The sequence below is a fragment of the Psammomys obesus genome, unplaced genomic scaffold (assembly GCF_907164565.1).
Source record: "Psammomys obesus unplaced genomic scaffold, mPsaObe1.curated_primary_1811, whole genome shotgun sequence".
NCBI classification, from domain to species: Eukaryota; Metazoa; Chordata; class Mammalia; order Rodentia; family Muridae; genus Psammomys; species Psammomys obesus.
The window spans coordinates 6,009,454-6,031,003 of NW_026594083.1; the positions used below are offsets into that span (position 1 = coordinate 6,009,454).

Sequence of the window (21,550 nt, forward strand, 5' to 3'; positions counted from 1 at the left end):
GATGCTAAGTTCTTCACCTAAACTACCTTTATTCACAGTCTTTTACTAGAAGAGATCTGTCTACTGTCTACTTACAAACTGAACAAGTACAATACTTTCTTAGTAGACTTGTGGCTTTTAATGTATCCTGGAGGTTTGAGGCAATAACTCTATACTTTTATAATTCTCATCAAGAACTCGTACCAGCCATTGTGGCTGACATCTTTAATCTCGTCACATGGGAAGCTGATGCAGAGGGATGATTGTGAGGGAGGGGCAAGATGGCAGCGCCAGGAGAACACTGTGTCTGAGGAGCAGGGCAACATTTTCCATACAGCAACCAAGAGACTGAACTCTGGGCCCTAAAACAACAGCCATTGTGTTTCCCAGGTGAGAGGAAACCCCCACGGCTCGGGAATCAGTCGGGTCCACACTCAGGCCACCTAGCCAGAACCCGGAAGAGATTCCGGGTTGTGCAGGCACTAGGTCACCAGACCAGTGCTGCACGCCTGCGTGTCCTGATCACTTTCCCAGGCTGAACGGTGGGCACAAACACACCAGAGACTGAGAGTCCCAGTGGTGAGAAAAACCCACAGGGAAGGAAGGAAATGGGATTGGCCTTGGGTCACCCAGTCTTTCCCTGGAAAAGGTCTCACAGAATGGCGGGTGCGAGCTGCCAGCACTGAACTGGGCTCAAGCTGCGAGCGTAGAGAGTTGTTGCGTGCCCAGCTCTCTGGCACAGATGGAGCTGTGCGCCCCAGGGCAACGGAGACTGAGAGTCCCTGTCGGGAGAAAACCCCACAGGGAAGAAAGCAAATGGGGACCCAATTAGGTCATCCAGTATATCCCTGGAATAGGTCCCACAGACTAGGGGGCGCACGCGCTGCCAGTCCAGAAACCTGCTGTGCGCCAACTATTCATCACAGACAGAACTGTGCACCCCAGGGCACCAGAGGCTTGGAGTCCAAGTTGGGAGAAATCAGCCACAGCAAAGGAAGCAAACAGGGACAGACTTAGCTCACCCAGCATATCCCTGGAAAAGGTCCCATGGACCAGCCCAACCCACGGGCCTGCTGTGCACCAGCTAGCCTGCTGCTACCAGGAGAGCAGTACTCACCTGCCACAGATTACCGCTTGGGTACTGGGACACAGAACCCTAACCTCAGACCTACAGAAGCCTGGAATCCCTGAGATCAACTCCCAGATACTGCTCCAAGTGGCAAACAGTTATCCCTAACAAAACTGACCAAACCACGGGACAACCAGGTTACAGAAGGAACTCACTAAATTTACAGCAAGAAAACCAGAAGCAGGGCAGCTGTCTCTAGGACTTCTTCAGGTGAAAGGAGAACCCTCTTGACTAACAAGGACCACAGTTACCACTCAGGTCTATACGCCTGAGGTGAGCTGTGGCAACTCCTGAAAAACACCAGTCATACAGTGACCATACCAAAAAAGCTGAGGAGGCTTCCTTCAGAAAAAACCATCTTCCTGCCAAGGGAGTTCTCTCTAGGATTCTAGGAACCACTAAAGAAACTAACACCCAACACCTAAGATAGCCCAATGGATAGAGGCCAGCATAAAAGCTCAACCAACAAAAGACAGGGCAATACGGCATCTCCAGAACCCTGTTACCCAGGGGCAAGTAACCCTGGACAACCCAGCATAATTGAAATTCATGAAGATGACAGAGGGATGATTGTGAATTGAAGCTAGCCTGGTATATATAGTAATTTTGAAGCCACCCTCAGTTTTAGAGTGAAGATATATCTCAAAAACTAAATGGAAAACAAGCAAAAGTGGTCAAATAATCTCATATAGTCTTCCTTTATACCTATAGCTCCAATTTATCTGATATTTGACATCAAATCAGACCTATATGGAATGTGAAAAGCCTTATATCAGACTTATTTCAGACTTAACTCTGCCTTGAACATGTCTTTAACTAGCTACTGGGAATGTTAGACATTCAAGAAGAGTTCTTGCCCTTGTTATAGCCAGAGCAAAAGATCTCCATGCATTTCTCCAGAAAAGAGACACCAAAGTTTAGATGACAGCTATGTTACTATAACTAGCTGGCATTGTCTTGATTACTTTTCAATTGTATTGAAGAAATTCCACGGCCAAGATTACTTAGAGAAGAAATAGTTTACTGGGGCTTACAGTTTCATAGGGTAGGTAAATCCATGACCATCACAGCAGGCAGCATGACAGTAGATAAACAAACATGGTGCTGGAGTAGTAGCTAAGAGCTTGCATGCTATGGCAACTACCAGTAAGAGAGAGAGAGAGAGAGAGAGAGTCCATGGGAATGACATGGACTTTTGAAACCTCTTAATTCTTCCCAAACAGTTACACCAACTGGGAATCAAGCATTCAAATATTGAACCTATGAATGTCTTTCTCATTTACACTACCACAACAAGTGAACTTAAGGTAAAAATTCACTTTAAATTTATTTAACTTTCAAGAAGATTAACTAACCTCTGTTAAGTGTTTTTATTATATTTTAAATGTTAAGTTTGGAACATTTAGAATAATAATAACAGTAGCAGAATTCAAACAAAAATGCACACAATTATAATAAAAAAATTCTTTAAATCAGATAGCTTTCATTCATGCCATTCACTGTAATGTGTAGTTACTTTTAATATTGAATAAATTTAAAAATAAGAAAAAAAATCTAGACTCATTAGCCAAGTTTGAGAATAGACTTGTTTGAGATTAGACACTGCTATTTAGAAGACAGAAAACCTTTGGCAATGGAAGACAGGAGGCTAAACTTGGCACCAGAGATACAGGTTTATTGTAGGCTTAGATTTTTTTCAAATACCTACTTTATTTAAAGTTCTTAAATGCCTCTATCTTCCTTCCAGCCACTTCTCTCACTCTCCTGACCTTAGATAGGATATTAGTAAGGTAAGGGGCTGTAGACCTCTTTTAGCTACTTGCTATTTATTAGGATCATTGGGTTCTTTGGGGATAATGCCAATTTCAGTCATCAGGATACCAGCAGTCCAGTCATATAGCAAAGCATCAAACCATAGCAGCAGCAGCCATGAGCAAACAACAGCAAAAGTCATGGTACCACTCAGCAAAAGCTGCAAGATTCTTCCCAAAAGGCAAAAGTTTGCTTAATCTGTCAATAAGCACAAAAAGTTCTCTGGAGGATTTTTCTCTGCTAAGACCAGAAAAACGATGCAAACCATGGCAAAATGTATAGATGCAAAAAGGACTGTCTCACTGTATGTGCGTGCCTATTTCTTCCTTCTAAGAGTCCACACAAGGATGATTCCTGTCTTGCAAAAGCACCCCTACACCCCATACCTGGTAGTTTCCATCTGACACACATCACATGCCTTTTCAAAGAAGCTATTTCCATGGGGAGCTTTCCAGAGGTATAGGGGGACTGTTTTCTGGGGTGTAAGTAGAACATTCCCACATCCCACACTTGGGATGAAAACAAAGAACATATTTACATAACACAATTGAGTTTCCAAAGAAACCAGAAACTTCAACTTCAGTTTATCTTAAATTCTGCTATTGAACATTTAACTTGTTTGAGTTTTGAGTTAGTATCTGTAATGACTAATCATGTACAAATTAATTTTCCAAATGAAAGCATCCAAAGTGAAGGTATAAAATCACTTCCTTTCTGGCGTCAACCTAATGGCCTATTCTTACTGTAGTTGCTTTTCTGGTTGCTGTGAACAAATGCCTCACAAAAATTAACTCAAAAAAAAAAAAAAAAAAAAAAAGCAGATTCCTTTTGCTCACAGTTTGTCAAGCCCATCATGACAGAGACAGTTCAGGGACAGGAGTCCAAGGCAGATAGTTGCAGTAAAAAAAAAAAAAAAAAAAAAAAAAAATAGCCGATAAATATTGGTGCTCATCTGTCCTTTTTATGTTTTTATGCATCCATCCATGCCCATGAGTACATGTATACATAGGTACTGTGGGAGACCTGAAGAGGGTATTTCAGTCTCTGGAAGGAAAGTTACAAGCATTTGTGAGTGACCTGTTGTGTGAGAGGTAAATGAAACCAGGTCCTTGGCAAAAACAATATTAGTTCTTAACTGCTGGGACAACTCTCCATACTTAATTTGTATTAGTGGAAACGTGATACCTGGTGATGAGAAACGCACATGTAATTATCCATTGTCAACAGCCACTAGGCTAATCTTGCAATGATCACAGCTAAGTCACCACCTACTGTGTCATTGTGTGTGTGTGTTCATATGTGGCCAAAAGAATGTATCCAGAGGGGTTGCACATGTACATGGAGGCCATGGGAGTTGTTCCTCGGGTGCTGCCACTGGCTTTTTGGCCAGTGCATCAAATAGATCTGCCTGTGTCTGTGTCTCCTGAGCACTGGTATAAAAACCACATGCTACCAGTTACATTTGGTTTTGATTTGGGTTCTAAAAATCAAGCTCGGGTCCTTATACGTCCAAAGCAAGCACTTTATTGGACGATCTATTTCCCCATATTTTATCCTTTGCTTTCTAATCAACCATCCAGAACTATTTGCAGGTAAATGGTGGGACCTGGAAAGGATCATCCTGAGTGAGTTGTCCCAGAAGCAAAAAGACACACACGGTATATACTCACTCATATAAACATACAACATAGGATAAACCCTCGAAAATCGGTACATCTAAAGAAACTAAGCAAAAGAGAGGACCCTAACTAAAACGCTCAATCCCCATCCTGAAAGGCAAAGAGGATGGACATCAGAAGAAGAAGAAAACAGGAAACAACCTAGGAACCTGCTACAGAGGGCCTCTGAAAGCCAGAAGAAGAAAACAGGAAACAACCCAGGAACCCGCCACAGAGGGCATCTGAAAGCCTCTGCCCTGCAGACTATCAAAACAGATGCTGAGCCTGATGGCCAACTGGTGGGCAGAGTGAATGGAATTTTATGTAAGAAGTGGGAAATAGCAAGAGCTGTTGAGGACAGGAACTCCACAAGAAGAGCAACAGAACAAGAAAATTTGAACACAGGGAACCTCCCAGAGACTCATACTCCAACCAAGGACTATTCATAGAGATAACCTAGAACCCCTGCACAGATGTAGCCCATGGCAGTTTAGTGTCCAAGTGGCTTACATAGTGATGGGAAGAGGGACTGCCTCTGACATAAACTGATTGGCCTGCTCTTTGATCACCTCCCCCTGAGGGGGGAGCAGCCTTACCAAGCCACAGAAGAAGACAATGCAGCCATTGCTGATGTGATCTGATAGACTAAGATCAGAAGGAAGGAGAGGAGGACCTCCCCTATCAGTGGATGTGGTGAGGAATATGCATGAAGAAAGGGAAGGTAGGGTGGGATCGGGAGGGGAGGAGGGAGGGGCTTATGGGGGGTACAAAATGAATAAAGTGTAATTAATAATAATAATAATAATAATAATAAAAGAAAAAGAAAAGAAAAGAATTTCCTATTGAAAACATTTGGTGGGTAATGAGCCAAAGTATTAATTAAGATTAGAATATACGTGCAGGCATTAGGTTTACCTTTCTGCCTTGTTTCTGCTTGAAGTAGCAGTGTATAGCTTATGGTTTTATTTTAAGGCCAGAATTTTTCTTTCACATTCTACAATGGGCCTACTGAAGTTTCCTGATGTATATAGAAAGGATTGAACATAAGTACTGCTATTTTGTAACCTTTCCCTTGCTTGTCAAAAAAATTATCATCTCCCATACATGGTTACAATAGTGGTGACATTTCACAGACAAAGACAAGATTATTATTCATGAAAAATTTACAGTCACTACTGACTCTCACAAATGGATAGAACAAAACAAATCAACTTCTTGTCCTGTAGATGTGAGGTGACTCTTTCCAGTTCAGTAAGAGTCAGGAAGAGAATGGATGGCCTCTGTGAGGAAATGCAATATAGCTGTGAAACCTGTCCAGTTGTGCAGGGAAGTTGAAAAGGAAATGGCGGAAATACCAACACTCATAACAAGAGCCAAATAGGCAAAGTGCTGAGCTGTGCTCTTTGAAGTCGTTCTAAGAACAAATGCTTGTGATAGCACTGAAGGAATTCATTACTGCAGAATGAGCAGGTGGCTGAGCAGAAACCTGGGTGTCATAGCAATGCTTGAAGAAATTCAGTTAAATCAAGAGGAATGAAAAATTACACACATTATAAAATAAAAATAATTCTCTCAGCAGGATTTGCTTACTTGTGACCCTGGAATACTCATAAAGTTCCAAAGTTTCTTTAATATTGACAATGGACTCAACATGTAATAAATGCATGCTATTTAGATCACACACACACACACACACACACACACACATACACACACACACAATCAGAGAAAGCAAGCACTAACTTAAGTATTTGGTTTAGTGAAACAAATTAATCATAGTGGAACATCTCATGTAATCCTTAGGACAAAAATCTCATATTTATAAATCAGCAGAAACATAGTTCTGGATGGTTGATTAGAAAGCAAAGGATAAAATATGGGGAAATAGATCGTCCAATAAAGTGCTTGCTTTGGACGTATAAGGACCTGAGCTTGATTTTTAGAACCCAAATCAAAACCAAATGTAACTGGTAGCATGTGGTTTTTATACCAGTGCTCAGGAGACACAGACACAGGCAGATATATTTGATGCACTGGCCAAAAAGCCAGTGGCAGCACCCGAGGAACAACTCCCATGGCCTCCATGTACATGTGCAACCCCTCTGGATACATTCTTTTGGCCACATATGAACACACACACACAATGACACAGTAGGTGGTGACTTAGCTGTGATCATTGCAAGATTAGCCTAGTGGCTGTTGACAGTGGATAATTACATGTGTGTTTCTCATCACCAGGTATCACATTTCCACTAATACAAATTAAGGATGTCTGTATGAAGCATAATTACCTCTGTGGCTTGCGTGTAACATAATTAGGTTTTTGTAATGCCAAGTGTTTTTCTAAATGGAACATGATTCTTAAAACTTACTGAGATGGCCACAAGAGCAATTCATGTGAAGACAGAAATGTTGGCACACATAACAGCGATGTTAAAAATACGTCGATCTCTTTTGTTTTATAGCTTTCAGAATTCCAAGTCCTGATTATATGGCAGACACATGGAATCTGGTTTCAATTATGCTCTCTTGCTGGAGTTTGTGTACCAGGTGTCTAGACCACAAAATGGAAAACACAATCTTCATCTGCCTTGTATAAATATAGTGCTAGGGCTGGCTTTCCTTTTAAATGCCTGGTTGCTATTTCATTACAAAGTACCATTATTTTAATTAATACTAGTAATTAAAGTATAATTTCATAATTTTCTTCTCCATCATTCCTCTTACACTTCTCACATTTTCATTATTTTTCCGATCCCTCCCAAATTCATGGACTATTGGTTTTTAACCAATTTATATTTATTTAACCATTTATATTTATTCTTTTATATGTACATATGACTACTGGTTTTTAACCAATAGTCATATGTACATATAAAAGAATAAATATAAATCAAACCCACCGAGTCAGCTCGGTTTTGACTGACACTCTATGTTTCTAGGGATGACAATTTGGTCTTGGATATATAAACAGTAAAATAATTTAAGAAGACCACTATTACCACCACCAACCACAGCAACACCAAGAAAAACAACAATACAAGAAAGCAACAATACATTTTAGAGCTCTTTATGCATTTATCAGCATAGAATGTATATACTGTTTCTGGTGACCTCCTGTAATCAGGTTTATTGTGTGGTAGGCAATATTTATTTTCTCTATATTTTCTTAAATAATAAAGTGTTTGCTGTGTAAGTATGAGAACCGAAGGCCAGATCCAAGGAACACATAGAGCTGGGTGTGGGAATACCATTCTATGATATTGGTGTTCTTGCAGAAAGATGTTAGGCAGAGAAAAGACAATCCCCAATATTTTGTTGGCTAGCTAACATGGCATAAATGTCAATACCAAGACATACTGCCTTAAGCAGAGTGGAAGGCAGGAATCAATATCTAAGGTTGTCCTCTGATCTCCCCATGTGTTACTGAGCATGTATGTGCCACACTCATGAATGTGCATGCTTATACACTTGCATTTAGTTTCTTTAAATATGAATGGGCTTAGATACATAGCCATTAACAAGACTCAGATATTTGATTTACTAAGACTATCTTTCATTATTAAACATAAAAAAGGCCTTGCAATTTTCCAAAGGTCAAGAACTTATTCTCCACTTTCACCACCAAATCTTTTCCAACATCTCTACAGAGAAGGCCATTCCAAAGGGCCAAATGTTAGCAAAAATTTCACCAGTGAAATTTATCTCACTTAATTTCAAAGCATGATATCAGTATTGTTCATCTTTCAGCTATTTGGCACACTTCATGATATCTATATATTAGGTAAGGTGAAGTAAAACCTCACCTTGAATTGAGTGTTCTATTTATAGTTTAGCAATAAGTTTAAAATAAAAATATGAATAAATAACAACAGCACTACAAATGATTATTGGGAATAAAGAACCATCAGTGAAATTCACATTTTACCTAGTTTATTAACATTAAAACTTAATTTGGAAGCAAATTACTTTACTTTAAAAATATATTAGTAGTGAACACTGAATACAAATGAATTTAATATCATTTCAAAATAGATGCTTTTTGTTGTTGATATATACACATATATATGTACCCATATTCAATAGATTTCACTTAATAAATTACAATTATTAAAAGACATGTTGTACTACAAACAGACTTGTCTTAATTTGTGTAAATTAAATTAGTTTGTATCAGGGATCTGATTTGCTGAAGGAGTAAATTTCATTGTAATTTAAGAACATGCTTAATAATCAGGTATTTCTTTTTTCACTTTAATATTAAATTATATCATTATTTTCTTCCAATTTTAGAGTTTGAGGCAGTAAAGCTGAAAGATGTCAGTTGCCTTGTGCAAAGTTGGTTTTCAAAGCTCATTGTTTGTTACTAGCTTGTTAGTGAGAGGAGATCTCTAAAAATTAGAAAAGTTCCTCTTTAATCTGAAACATACTAACAACTTCTACTGCAGTGTTTTTTATGACACTGCATTACTTTTTATTCACCATTGTTGATATTCTCTTATCATATTCATGCTTGGAAAATACTTTGCTCAAAAGTAAAGTTGAATTTAGAAGCTAGAAAGAACAATGCAAATGCAGTTCTATTCATATAACTAATTATACCAGCAGAATGATAATTCATGATATGATTGGTTATAACAGACTTAGGCATTCCTCATTGTTGCATGCTTATGTGGTTTCTTTTACTTTATTAAGTAGCCTATAATAAACACTTTCTTCTTCTGAGACAGCTCACTCAGGATGATCCTTTCCAAGTCCCACCATTTACCTGCAAATTTCATGATTTCCTTATTTTTCATTGCTGAGTAATACTCCATTGTGTAGATGTACCACAATTTCTACATCCATTCTTCAGTTGAGGGGCATCTGGGCTGTTTCCAACTTCTGGCTATTACAAATAAAGCTGTTAAAAAACATGGGTGAGCAAATATCTTTATTGTGTACTTGAGCCTTTTTTGGATATATGCCTAGGAGTGGTATGGCCGGATCTTGAGGAAGTGCTATTCCTAGTTGTGTGAGAAAGCGCCACATTGATTTCCAGAGTGGTTGTACGAGTTTACATTCCCACCAGCAGTGGAGGAGGGTTCCCCTTTCTCCACAACCTCTCCAGCATGTGTTGTCATTTGTGAAAGACACACACGGTATATACTCACTCTTATAGGTATATAATATAGGATAAACCTACTAAAATCCTGAACATCTAAAGAAACTAATCAAGAGAGCGGACCCTGACTAAAACGCTCAATCCCCATCCGAAAGGCAAAGAGGATGGATATCAGAAGAAGAAGAAGAAAACAGGAAACAACCTAGGAACCTGCCACAGAGGGCCTCTGAAAAGCTCTGCCCTGCAGACTATCAAAGTAGACACTGAGACTTATGGCGAACTGTTGGGCAAAGTGCATGGAATCTTATGTAAGAAGTGGGAAGTAGTAAGATCTGGAGAAGACAGGAACCCCACAAGGAGAGCAACAGAACCAGAAAATTTGAACACAGGAGTCTCCCCAGGGACTCATATTCCAACCAAGGAACATGCATGGAGATGACCTACAACCCCTGCACAGATGTAGTCCATGACAGCGTAGTATCCAAGTGGGTTCTATAGTAATGGGAAGAGGGACTGCCTCTGACATAATCTGATAGGCCTGTTCTTTGATCACCTCCCCCTGAGGGGAGAACAGCCCTACCAGGCTGCAGAGGAAGACAATGCAGCCATTCCTGATGGGATCTGATAGACTAAGATCAGAAGGAAGGATTGGAGGACCTCCCCTATCAGGGGACTTGGGAGGGGCAAGCGAGAAGAAGGGGGAGGGAAGGTGGGGCTGGGAGGGGAGGAGGGAGGGGCTTATGGGGGGATACAAAGTGAATAAACTGTAATTAATAAAAAATAAAAAAAGAAAACACACACAAAAAATAAACACTTTCTTTTCATTAATGATACCACTACTTAGTTACATGTTAAACTTTAAAGTTGTTTGTACCTTTTTTTAACATTGTGCGAGAAAAATATATTTAATACATGACCTATATGTTTTTGTTAGTGAAATTTGTTCTTTGACATTTTCATACATGTATGTATCCTGCTCTGATTACTCTCACATCACAACTTTTCTTGTCACATTCCTATCTTCATCACCTTTCTCTCTTCCTCACAAGCCTCTTTCCCCATGTTCATAAGTTTTCATTTACTTATTTTTGTGACTGAGTGAGTGTAACAAGGGAAATATTTGAGACTGTGTTTAGAACCTTCCACCCAAGCCTGGTGTGCTGGCCAGGGACTGTTTAAATGATGACAGAGACTCCATTTCCCAAGTTGCATTGTGTTCAGCAGATGACATTTTGTAGCCTGTCTTCCTGTCTTTGTTCCTGTCCCTTATGCAAAGTTCACTGAGCTTTTGATAAATTGATCCTGTTTACAGCTAAACACTCCACTGTCATGGATTCTCAGTACGTTGAGCAGTCATGTGACTTTGAACTCACTTCTTTTTACTGTAAAGAGGTTTCTCTGATTAAGGCCAAAATTGCATTTTTCTATTAGGGATAAATATACATATTTAGAAGGTAGTTTGATATCCACCCTGGAGCCAATTAATTTTCAGCACATTAATTTTAACTTTTTGTATTTTTGAGATTATAATATAATTACATCATTTCCCTTTCCCCTTTCCTCTCTCCAAACCATCCCATATACACATACAACTCTTTCTCAAATTCATAACTTCTTTGTTAATTGTTGTTACATGAATATCTGAATATGTATATTTATATTCCTAAAATAACCAGTTCAGTCTGTGTTATGTTTTAAAAACAATGTGCTTTTTGAGAATCTTATATATGTATCTTAGTTATTTATTTTTACTACAATTTGTTCACTTTGTATCCTAGTTGTAACCCTCCCTTGTCACCTTCTAATTCCACTCTTCTTCCCTCTTCTCCTCCCATGCCCTGCCCCAAGTCTACTGAGAGAAGAGGTCATGCCCCCCTTCCATATGACCGTAAGCCTATCAGGCCTCATCAGGACTGGCTGCACTGTCTTCCTCTGGCCTGAGAAAGCTGATCCCCTATCCTCCTTCAGGAAAAGGAGATCAAAGAGCCAGCTGCGAGTTCATGTCATCAGAAGAAAGAGAAAACAGTGAACAGGACAGGAGAGTACCACAAAGGACCTCTGAAAAACTTTACTCAGCAGGGTATCAAAGCAGATGCTGAGACTTATAGCCAAACTTTGGGCAGAGTACAAGGAATCTTATGAAAGGAAGAGAAGACAGAAAAACCTGGAGGGGACAGGAGCTCCACAAGTAGAACAATAGAATCAAAAAATCTGGGCCAAGGGGACTTTTCTGAGACTGGTACTCTAACCAAGGACCATGCATGGAGGTAACCTAGAACCCCTGCACAGAGATAGCCCATGGCAGCTCAGTCTCCATGTGGGTACCCTAGTAAGGGGAGCAGGGACTGTCTCTGACGTGAACTCAGTAGCTGGTTCTTTACACATGTATTTTTATCATATTCTTTCCATTACTCCAACTACCTCAAGATCCTCTCCTACCTCTCCACCCACCTAATTTTATGTTATCTTTCTAAAAACAAACAAAGAAACAAACAAACAAATAAAAACAAAAGCCACATGGAGTTGTGTTGGCTGGGTTCTTCAGAGTGTGGAACCTGCCCTGGAGTAGAGATGGCAAACCAAGAAGAAAATTGACTTTCCTTCAACAAACAGCAATCAAATGTGGTATCTGATTGGCTGCAGATGGAGCCTCCTGCCTGCCTCCTCTCCTGTATTCTGAGAGTCTTTTTTTTTTTCTACCTTGTGTTTGCACAGCTCCTGTGCAATGGGTCACAGTCTCTGAGTTCAGATGTGAATCTGCCCAGTTGTGACTGGAAAACTGTGTTTCCTTGAAGTTGTTTACTATCTTTGCCTCTTACAATCTTTCAGTCTTGTGCTCTACATACACCTCTGAGCTTTAAGGAGAAGAATGTGATCTAGATATCTTTAAGGCTGAGCATTACAAAGTCTTTGAACCTCTGCACATTGACCAGTGGGTTTCTGTGTTAAATGCCAGTTATCTTTTTGTTTTGTTTCATTTTGTTTTGTTTTAGTCTGTAATGGATGTCCTCCTGTGAGACAAGTCCCAAATCCATTTAAAAACTATTTGGTTATCCCCACAGCAATTTGTGCCACTATTTTACAGTTGAGTATATCTTGCTTGACAGGTTGAGATTGTAGTTTGTAGAGCTTTAAGCGGGGTAAGGTTGTTGATGTATTTTTGCGTCTGAGAAGCCTGTGTAGTATCTTTCCCAAATAGTAAGACTAGTCATCAGGGAAGAAGATTCCACTGTGGTTCCTCTTTATTTTGCAGTCAAAGTGTTCAATGTTTGTAGCAATAGTTCTACATAGTGTCTGATTACCTAGTTCTTGTGGGCAACCCAGAGGAATGGCAAAAACCTTGTTGTTTATGGGAGTGAGCTCTAAGGTCTCCCTGACCAACAAACTCAAAAAGTGTATTCCACACCTAGCACGTGATAGCTAGGACAAGTTGTGTGAGTGTGTGTGTGTGTGTGTGTGTGTGTGTGTGTGTCTGTTTGTCTCTCTGTTTCTATCTGTATGAGTGTATTAATGGTATGTCTTAAGTTAGGTTTCAGGATCATAGCTTTCTCTGACTTTTTCATATATATTTCAGTTTGGTCAACCTTATCTCCCTCCCCTCTTCTTCCCCATATTCCCCACTACCTCCATGCTTAAATTACCTGCACTTTTCAAACCATAGATGTTCATTTAAATATGTATCATGTTTGTATTATGTACATTAAACACTTACTTTGGGGAAAATAAATTAAATTAAAGAAAATAGAGAATTTTAGTGAGCTATGTGTATGAATTTTGCAATGAAACTGATTTTATATGCTATAATATATTTTAAAAATTAAGGAATAAATTTAGACTCAGTGTTAATTATTATGTAAATATCAGAGTAAATGGTGTGAAATCATTAGATCAAAATTTCACAGTAGGAGTGTGATGACTTTCTAATTTAGATATGTCTGGGCATATCTTAATTTCTAGGAATTTTCATTTCCCTAGCATGAATAATTTTATAGGTTGGGTTATTTAACTAATGGAACATGCTTCGTTTACAGACAAAATTATCTGCATCGGTGCCACTAGTTATGTCCAGTTTTAAGTCATTCCCATTGAAAACATTAAATGCATCTTTTAAAAATCTTTACTGAGTGGAGCATAAGCAATTCACATGCTTTCCTTATGTCTAACTTTACTGCAAAAAAGGAAAGCACCTAAGAGATCTATATACTCTATTCAGAAATGGTGCCAATTGAATTTAAGCTGAACATGCAACTTATTTTGATTATTTTCCTTCTTCCAAAATTCTGGACTTCAGAGTTTAATTTGAAATTGTTTTCTCAAGTTTAGCTCTAGCCAAAATCCAGAGAATAGCTTCTGTCTGTCAATATTTGACCTAATGGATTTGTTCTATGTTGGCACTTCATTCTCTTTATAATAGACCAAGCCTATGGCAAAACTATCTGGCCCTTCGAAGGCTCTACTTTGAATTGGCAGTCAAAAACCATAGAGAACTCTGTAATTATTTAGGTTGTTAGTTCTTAGTAGAGTTTCAGGATAAATCATGTGTTTATTAGCTCATTGCATTTCTTTTTTCTGAAACAACTTTAGTATTTTAGTGATTTCCTATAATATTCATGAAGTATTTAATGCAAGAACAGTATGACGAAGTACAAAGTGTAAAATGAACCAGTTATCTGTAAAATCAACTAAGGTTGTTGCTTAGTGAGAACTTTCTACAACAGAAAGAAAACAATCAAGAAGAACTTTTTCATTTGTGTCATGAAGAGAAGCTATAGTAAGCTGGACAGATGTACAGTTGGCCAGTGAGATTTAGATTAAATAAATATATTGGAGCTTTCAAGGCCAGGGTTCGTGGCCTATTTATTACATGGGCAGTTGGAAGGAGAAAGCCTCACATGAAATAATAAACCTGGTGTGCTTTCTACCAGAGCTTGTAAATAAGGTATGCTAACACATGAGTGCACACAAGGTGCTTTAGGAGCAGTCATCCTTCTGAAACCGTAAGAAGCTGTGAGTAAGATAATGATTGGGACTTCAAGCTCTTAAGCACTCCTAAAGAGTTTTCAAGAGGAGAGTAAAAAGACTGTTTTCAGAAGACTTCAACAGGAGTGCTCAAGATGAATGGAAAGAGAACAAGAGACATCAAATTATATCTTCAGGGCAAACTGAACTTGGAAACATTGTCAAATGGTGGGTTGGGCAAGAGGAATATTGATGGTAGATAGGATGAAAGCAGTTCTGGCAAGGGTTCATCAGCAATAAAATTTGGACAGTGTAGGAAATGCAGTCCTATGGGCTAATTCCAGACATCTGTTTTGAGTTAGTGTGTGGGGAGTTGGGCTAGTCACAGATGGGAAGAGGAGGGGAGGTATATTATTTGCTTTTATATAACAGGAACCATATTACCCAATGAAACAACTTATAGGAGAAAAGATTTATATTGTCTAATATTTTTCAAAAGTTTCAGTCTGTCATAGAAGGAAAAGTGTGGTGAAGCAGGCTAACCAGGGGCAGAAGTAGAGGCTGTTCAATATTTACCTGTGAGAAAAAATTAACAACTGTTTTTATTAATTTGTTATTTTACAGATCATAGATTATGTTATGCACTCTGAGCGCTTTCATCTCCTGCAAAATCATCTGCTTCCTTAAACTACATTCTCTTTCCTATATTCAGGAGTTTGTGTTTGTTTTATTACACACTTGAGTTTTACCTGGGGTAGACAATGACTCCTTCACCAGAATCCCTCCAGAGCCAGTAGTTCATCAGGATGAGTAATAAGGCACTTAAAGTTGTAAGGAGAGACATGCTACTCCTTCCACAGACTGACACAGAGACCCCTACCATAGAACATTTAACATTTGAGAAACCATCCACATGCATTTCTGTAACTTGCTATAATTTTAGAAAGAACTGTAATTGAGGCTGAAATTGAAAATAGTGTCATATTTTTAGGATATTATTTTGGGCTCTTGGTTTTTCATATTTCAGCTAATAATCTTATGGTGCAGAAAACACTGCAATTGTAATATGTGAAACTCATGCCAATTTGATTTTTTAAAAGTTACTAAGATAATATATCTAAGCTTAATGTACTTATATATACACCAGTGTACAATTATATATACCAGTAAGAGGTGTGAGATTGGATCAAGGTATATATTTTAGCTATCTGGAAGCATAATCTTTGTATTTTGAATTATGTAACTCTTCTGTAATATGAACCATAAACAGGACATTGAACTCAGGCTAGCGCAGAATAGGAGATAAGACTGAATCTGAAGGATGGGTCTAAGGGCTTTACTTGGATCTTGCTCGTGGTACTCTGGTGTACACATGGAACCTTTAATTTCTGCACCACATTTTCAACTCCACACTGAGCTTGGAAGTTGATCAATATTTAGATTAGTAATCAAATAAAAATCAATAATCATGGTATTTGGTTGGAGTATGAGTCTCTGGGAGGACCCCTGGTGTTCAAATTTTCTGGTTCTGTTGTTCTCCTTGAGGGGTTTCTGCCCTCTCCAGATCTTAATATTTCCCACTTCTTACATAAGAATCCCTGCACTTTGCCCAACAGTTGGCCATAAGTCTCAGTGTCTGCTTTGATAGTCTGCAGGGCAGAGGCTTTCAGAGGCCCTCTGTGGCAGATTCTTAGGTTGTTTCCTGTTTTCTTCTTCTTCTGATGTCTATCCTCTTTGCCTTTCAGGATGGGGATTGAACATTTTAGTTAGGGTCCTCTCTTTTGCTTAGTTTGTTTAGATGTACAGATTTTAGTGGGTTTATCCTATGTTGTATGTTTATATGAGTGAGTATGTACCATGTGTGTCTTTTTGCTTCTGGGACAACTCATTCAGGATGATCCTTTCCAGGTCCCACCATTTACCTGCAAATTTCATGATTTCCTTATTTTTCATTGCTGAGTAATACTCCATTGTATAGATGTACCACAGTTTCTGCATCCATTCTTCAGTTGAGGGGCATCTGGGCTGTTTCCAGCTTCTGGCTATTTCAAATAAAGCTGCTACAAACATGGTTGAGCAAATGTCCTTTTTGTGTACTTGAGCCTCTTTTGGATATATGCCTAGGAGTGGTATGGCTGGATCTTGAGGAAGTGTTATTCCTAGTTGTCTGAGAAAGTGCCAGATTGCTTTCTAGAGTGGTTGTACAAGTTTACATTCCCACCAGCAATGGAGGAGGGTTCCCCTTTCTCCACAACCTCTCCAGCATGTGTTGTCACTTGAGTTTTTCATCTTGGCCATTCTGATGGCTATAAGGTAAAATCTCAGGGTCATTTTGATTTTCATTTCCCTAATGGCTAATGACATTGAGCATTTCTTTAAGTGCTTCTCTGCCATTTGATATTCCTCTACAGAGAGTTCTCTGTTTAGCTCTGTTCCCCATTTTTTAATTGGATTACTTGGTTTGCTGCTTTTCAGCTTCTTTAGTTCTTTATATATACTGGATATTAACCCTCTGTCAGATAAAGGGTTGGTGGAGATTCTTTCCCAGTCGTAGGCAGTCGATTTGTTTTGATGATGGTGTCCTTTGCTTTACAGAAACAACCAAGTACCATGCATGGAGATAACCTAGAATACCTGCACAGATGCAGTCCATGGCAGTGTAGTGTCCAAGTGGGCTCCCTAGTAATGGGAAGAGGGACTGTCTCTGACATAATCTGATTGGCCTGTTCTTTGATCACCTCCCCCTGAGGGGAGAACAGCCTTAGCAGGCCACAGATGACCACGCAGCCATTCCTGATGTGATCTGATAGACTAAGATCAGAAGGAAGGAGAGGAGGACCTCCCCTATCAGTGGACTTGGGGAGGGGCATGCACAAAGAAGGGGGAGGGAGGGGGACTGGGAGGGGAGGAGGGAGGGGCTTATGGGGGAATACAAAGTGAATAAACTGTAATTATTATTAACAAAACTGCAAAAAAAAAAAAGAAGTTGAAAAGCATCAAATCAAGTAATCCAATTAAAAAACAGGGAAAAGAGCTAAACAGAAAATTCTCAATACAGTAATATCAAATGGCAGAGAAACACTCAAAGAAATGCTCAACATCATTAGCCATCAGGGAAATGCAAATCAAAAGGAGCCTGAGATTTCACCTTACACCCATCAAAATGGCCAAGATCAAAACTTCAAGTGACAACACATGCTGCAGAGGTTGTGGAGAAAGTGGTACCAAACTTGTACAGCCATTTATTTTGGAAATCAATCTGGCGCTTTCTCAGACAACCAGGAATAGCGCTTCTTCAAGATCCAGCCATACCACTCCTAGGCATATATCCAAAAGATTCTCCAGTACACAATAAGGACATTTGCTCAACCATGTTTGTAGCAGCCTTATTTGAAATAGCCAGAAGCTGGAAACAGCCCAGATGCCCTTCAGTGGAGGAATGGATGCACAAATTGTGGTATATCTACACAATGGAATATTACTCAGCAAAAAAAAATAAAAATTAAAAAAAAAAAACAAGGAAATCATGAAGTTTGCAGGTAAATGGGATCTGGAAAAGATCATCCAGAGTGAGCTATCCCAGAAGCAGAAAGACACACACAGTATATACTCACTCATATAGACATATAATATAGGATAAACCTAATAAAATCTGTACACCTAAAGAAACTAATCTAGAGGGAGGACTCTGGCTAAAATGCTCAGTCCCCACCCTGAAAAGCAAAGAAGATGGATATCAGAAGAAGAAGAAAAAAAAAAACAGGAAACAAGTTAGGAGCCTGCCTTAGAAGGCCTCTGAAAGGCTCTGCCCTGTAGACTTTCAAAGCAGAAGCTGAGACTTATAGCCAACTGTTGGGCAGAGTGCAGGGAATCTTATGAAAGAAGTGGGAAATAATAAGATCTGGAGAGGACGGGAGCTCCACAAGGAGAGCAACAGAACCAAAAAATTTGAACACTGAGGTCTTTCCAGAGACTCATATTCCAACAACTACCATGCTTGGAGATAACCTAGAACCCCTGCACAGATGTAATCCATGGCAGTTCAGTGTCCAAGTGGGTTCCATAGTAATGGGGACAAGGACTGTCTCTGACATGAACTGATGGGCCTCCCCCTCAGGGATAGCAGCCTTACCAGGCCACAGAAGATGACAATGCAGCCACTCCTGATGAGACCTGATAGACTAGGATCAGAAAGAAGGAGAGGAAGACCTCCCCTATCAGTGGACTTGGGGAGGGACATAAGTGGAGAAGGGGGAAGGGAAGTGGAATTACGAGGGGTGGAAGCAGGGGTTTATGGGGGGATACAAAGTGAACAAAGTGTAATTAATAAAAATTAAAATAAAAAATCAATAATCAAATAAAAGATTAATTTTAAAACATCCAATGGGAGAAACATTTGTTTCTTTCCATTTTGCAAGTTTTATCCTTGAACAAAATGTCCATCTACAGGTCAAAGTCACTCAGTTGGTAGGCTAAACACATTGTGAGCCAAATATTCTTCAGAGGTTAAGGAAAAGACAGTCACAGGAAATGAGGCTTGGCTCACAGTATGGCTGGATTTGACAATAGCTTTACCTGATTACATTTTATTCTGTATTAATCAAGCTGAGGTAAAAAGTGTATTCAATATTTTAATGAGCTAAGATCATTAGAGTTAAGCTTCATGAAGTCAGGTGATCTATCCTGTTCATTACTGATTCCCCAGTGTCCACTTCAATCCTTGACATATATCAGAGCCTTAATAAAGGTATTTAAAAGTAATCCATAGAAAGACAATGAATTGAAGCTCTGAACATCAGCATCCGCTCACAGTTCTGCCTCCGAGTTAACAGTTCAGGCAAACAAGTTTTTCTTGTTTCATTGTTTGCATTATTTTAAAATAAAGATGATTTATTGATTTTTTTTTGGTTTCATTAAAATTCTTAGAAAGTATATTTGAAGTGCGTGGGCAATTGCTACCTTAAAATAAATACACTTCTCACAAGCGATATAATTGCTAAACTTATAAATTAGGCCAAATGGTAAATGGAATCAAAAAGATCTGAGAATATCGATCTCATCTTATCACAGTGAAATGCTACAGTGCAACTTTCCCACGAAGAAAGTTTCCAACGTACTGTGAACAAAGAAGAGCCTGGGGGTGTGGTTTCTTCATTTGGTTTAAGGGAAATATTGAGTCAGTGTCCAGAATGAATTATGTCTTTTAAGTCCACAGTGTGCTTCCTGCAGGTTGTAGTTGAGGCTGTGGGCAGGCAGGTGGGAGGGGAACTCCTCATCCATCCTAACTGTGCTGTGTGAGTAAGACATACAGTACTATCAGGGGGTAGGCAATATTCATATTGACTTGTACCATGACTTTGAGTATATATTTCTAGAAATATAAAATAAAAATATCAAAGGTTATGGAATTAATACACTTACAAATGATTGACTAAATTACAGTGTACCGATCCTGCTCAATCTCTCTTATATCGTAGATCTTCAGGAATGTTACTGGGATAACTGTCCAAATCAAATTTCATGCACTCGTCATGGTGAGTAGAACTATTTTAAAATGCCATTTTTTGTGTCTATCTGTAGTGTTTTTATTGGTGATCACAGATTTCTGGTGATTCATATAGGAAATGCCAAGAAATGGTATAAATTAGTTTTATCAATTATTGTATGGGAATTACATTCACTGAGTTAATTTCTAATCTGACTCTTCTGAAGTACTAGGTTGCCTATTTTGTTGAGCTTGACATTTTATTGCCATGTATTTATAAATAAAGTGTTTTTTGCTTGCAAAATTATCACTGAATAAACTTTTTGGACTTGCTGATATGTCTAGTTTTTAGGTGCTTACTCCCTGATTTTAGTTTTTAGTTTTTTTGTTTTTGTTTTTGTTTTGTATGTTATTTTACTGCTACTCTCAAAAGGCCCAACCTGTAGTTACTGCTTGGTGTTGTTTTCTATTTCTTGGTGCTGTTACCCATTAATCCATTATATTCATATTTTGGATATTTCTTCCAATGAAAATGTCTCTGATTATGTCTTGAATTGTGTAGATGTAATTTGAATATAATAGTTTTCCAGTGTTTTGAGAACATAGATGAGAACAGAAGGTAATCTCTGTCATAATGATTTAAAGACATTTCTATCTCGTAAGTTATTACAGTGGATAAAACCTTTATTCTTACATTGGACGGAGTGGACAAAACAAGAGCAATTTGCGCAAATCTATATAATTGCCTTAGCGATGCATTTTAGTTTATGTATTCTTTTTAACACAACTAAGCGTAAGCCATGAGTGATATGACTAGGTGGCTAGAAGGATGAGCATTGTGGGAATGTGGCGGATCATGAGTAGTGGGTTGAAAGTAGGGCCAGGATAGAGGAAATAAGGATCTCTTTAGATGTGCATTGCCACACGGAAGATCTTGACCTTTGCTGACACCCCTGCCTGAGGGGGAAGTGTCAGTGTTCTAGTTGGTTACCAGGGTCCCTCTCATCCAGTCATCCTGCCATAAGTGGGGTTTCTTTCTCATTCATTTTGTGACACTCAAATCAAACCATAATTATTTTCTTTTGGGTGAATTAGAATTTTTCCCCTGCCTCGTATCTTTGAGCGCTATTTTATAACTTGTAAAACTTAGAGCAAATTTCAGCCAGAAGTTGAGGCAAAGCATTCATTCTGCTATTCCCCTAACATTTCACTGTGAGCCAAGGAACATATCAACAAACAGAGAAAGCTGACTCCCTACCACAGATCAAGCTTTAACAAGTCTGTGAAAGACAGTCTGTTCTTTTGTTTGAACTCGCCAAGGCTCAGTATCTCCACTTTCTAGCAGTAGATCTTTTATTTGTGGACCTGAAAATATCTCAAACTTGGTGATATTTGTCTCTAGCCTTTCCTTTTTGCCAGTTCCT

General features: G+C 38.9%; 1 long non-coding RNA gene across 1 annotated transcript in view; it reads left to right on the plus strand.

The window, feature by feature from the left end:
* LOC129684639 (uncharacterized) overlaps positions 1–21,550 on the plus strand; it is a 298,081-nt gene that overhangs the window by 17,366 nt on the left and 259,165 nt on the right. The window contains exon 2 of the long non-coding RNA XR_008721369.1: positions 20,119–20,175. This is a non-coding gene — a long non-coding RNA (uncharacterized LOC129684639). The remainder of the gene's footprint in view (positions 1–20,118; positions 20,176–21,550) is intronic.